Source organism: Mirounga leonina, unplaced genomic scaffold (genome assembly GCF_011800145.1).
Source record: "Mirounga leonina isolate KUSES-001 unplaced genomic scaffold, KU_Mleo_1.0 Mir_199, whole genome shotgun sequence".
In the NCBI taxonomy this organism is placed as follows: domain Eukaryota; kingdom Metazoa; phylum Chordata; class Mammalia; order Carnivora; family Phocidae; genus Mirounga; species Mirounga leonina.
In genome coordinates, this window is record NW_023270498.1 from 12,256,191 (window position 1) to 12,259,565 (window position 3,375).

Sequence of the window (3,375 nt, forward strand, 5' to 3'; positions counted from 1 at the left end):
AGATTTTCTTCTGGATATAAGGTATCCTTGCATATTCTTAAAAAATGGAACCATAGTATCCATATTAATTCTAAAAACGTAAATATAACATATATACAGAAAATGCACATATAAATGTACAACTCATAAAAATCGCTATGATTTTGTAAATTCTTCATTGTGGCTGTCTAAAGCTACAAATAGTCCGCTTTGTTTTAACAGCTACTTGATATTTAATTGTAGGGATCTTCTAAAATTAACTTAACCGATCCCCTTATTAGACATTACAATGAAAATTCTAGTAGCTATATATTCTGCTGCTTAGTATTTTTTTTTAAGATTTTATTTATTTATTTGACCGAGAGAGATAGCAAGAGCAGGAACATAAGCAGGGGGAGTGGGAGAGGGAGAAGCAGGCCTCCCGCCGAGCAGGGAGCCTGATGTGGGGCTTGATCCCAGGACACTGGGATCATGACCTGAGCCGAAAGCAGATGCTTAACGACTGAGCCATCCAGGTGCCCCAGTATTTTTTTATATTTTTAAAATTATGTTGTAATAGGAATTTCTACAGGAAGAAAAAAATGCTGTGTCAAAAGAAGGCAGTTTTTTTCTTTTTATTGTTATGTTAATCACCATACATTACATTATCAGTTTTTGATGTAGTGTTCCATGATTCATTGTTTGTGCATAACACCCAGTGCTCCATGCAGAATGTGCCCCCCTTAATACCCATCACCAGGCTAACTCATCCTCCCACCCCCCTCCCCTCTAGAACCCTCAGTTTGTTTTTCAGAGTCCATCATCTCTCATGGTTCGCCTCCCCCTCCGATTTCCCCCCCTTCATTCTTCCCCTCCTGCTATCTTCTTCTTTTTTTTCTTTCCTTAACATATATTGCATTATTTGTTTCAGAGGTACAGATCTGTGATTCAACAGTCTTGCACAATTCACAGCACTCACCATAGCACATACCCTCCGCAGTGTCTATCACCCAGCCACCCCATCCTTCCTACCCCCTACCACTCCAGCAACCCTCAGTTTGTTTCCTGCGATTAAGAATTCCTCATATCAGTGAGGTCATATGATACATGTCTTTCTCTGATTGACTTATTTCGCTCAGCATAACACCCTCCAGTTCCATCCACATCATTGCAAATGGCAAGATCTCATTACTTTTGATGGCTGCATAATATTCCATTGTATATATACCACATCTTAAAAGAAGGCAGATTTTGATACCATTAGACAAAATGCTTTCCAAGTTCTAATGATGTCTTTCTTTCCTCATACAGTATTTATCTAAGAATTGATGTCAACTTGATAGAATAAAGTGCTATTTTATTAATGCTTTAATTTGTATTTCTTTGATACTTATGCGTTAAGTGACTTTCGTGGTGATGCCTTTCCCATTTTTCTAGTTGGTTGAGTGTGAGTTTTTTTCTTACTGATTTGTGTACATATCTAATAAAAAATAGTTACTTTTGAAGATTTTGAAAATATAAAGTAATGGAACTAGCTCTCTATTTACTAGAGTTAGGAATTAAAAAGTAAGGATCGACCCTCCCCCATAAGATAAATAATTAACAAACTTTTCTTGTTTTACCATTTCAGTTTTGGTGAGGATGATGTCAGACTTTTATCTTAGATTACAGTAGTAAAATGCAGTGAGTCTCAGGCATTGTCAGCACGCGCTCCTCATCTCTACACACTTTGGACTCAGAGATCCCATCCAGAAATAACATTGTGGTCAAGTGACTGGGCTGTGATGTGAATCAAATCTGGATTCCAGTTCTCTCTGTGACCTACCAGCTATGTGACATTGGGCAGTATAATACAGACTTCATCTCAGTTTCAGTTTTTTCAGCTGTGAAATGGGAAAAGCAATAACGCCTACTTCATAGGGTCTTTTGTGAGCATTAGATGAGGCAACACATATAAAAATAATAAGAGCTACATGTTCACTACGTTTAGGCACTGCTTTACGAGCATAACGCCTGACAGAATGATCGCTTAGTAAGTGTTGGCTGTATTAAACTAGTATTATTACACCTGTTCTTCATGGACTCTAACAATTAGAATGAGGAATTCAGAGCCCAGGGAAGTATGAGCTAGATTAAGCACCACCCCTTATGGTGAGGTTGATTTCTGTCTGGGAATGCAACGTATAACACAATAGTAGGTAAGCTAAGTCAGGATGCAGACACTGCACTTCTGAGCTGAGACAGCGTTTAATCATAAGTGTGTTCAGGAGGAGTGCATGAGCCAGGAAAGCTCGTGATCATGAGTCAGAAAGCAAGTCCCCACCCTCACAAGTCTACACATACTATGTATACCCTCACATACGCCCACCCCCACTCCCTGCCCCATACTCATACTTAGGACAGATATTTCTCCTGAGGAATAGATCCTTACTTCCAGTTTTCTACCCTGAACTCAGGCCTGTCCTGTAATAAGAACAAAGAAACAGCCAGGTAAGCCCATGGCTCCTGGCACCAGCACCTTCATGATGGAAAAAGAGAACCATCGTGAGTCTATATGAGACCATTAGTGTTAAAGGGATAGCTCCCTCTCTGGGGATATTTTGTTACTTGGTCTGTCAACTCTAAATTATATAGCAGTTTTTAAATTTGACTCCCACCTATTTCTTAGGCAGCAATCCATGTGCTTATTCTATTCTCTCCTCTTTTCCTCCTTCCAGTTTTTTAGATGTGTCATTATACTTGGTCAGAATAATAAAAATTATGCTATTTTTCTTTCCTTGTCTCCACATTAATTTTAGACTTAGATCCACAATTAAATATATCCAAGGCTCTCTTTTAGTCCTTCTGCCAAAGTTTCCCCAGGCCCCTCTGATTTATATGAAGCTTCTCTCTTTGGACAGCCCTCAGGAAGGGCTTGGGGTACAGGAGGGCCTGAGTTGGGCGTATTGAAGGCTAGTGAAGGATAGCTTGGCTGGGTATAATCCTTGGATCACATTCTCGAATTTTTTGAAAATGTTCTCCACTATGATCTTGTTTATTATTGAGAAGTTTGATATAAAACCTAATTTCTTAAATTACCTCAAGGCCTAGAGGACTTTTAAATTTACCTTTACAGCATAATAGTTTTATTGGTATATGTCTCAGAGTTGACCGTTCCATAATTTCTCAGACATATGTAGGCCCTTCCAACCTATAGATTCAGGCCTTTGTTTCGGGAAAGTTTCCTTGAATTAGAATTTTCTTTTAATTTTTATTCACTGTTTTGTTTTTCTCCTCTGGGGACTTCAACTATGTAATGCTAACTCTTCTTTACCGGTCTTCTGTATTTGTCACATGTCTCTGATTCTTTTCACTTGCTTTTTTAAATTGTGTTTTCATTCCCTTGGCTCTTTTCCTTCCTCTGTTTAATGCCCCTTA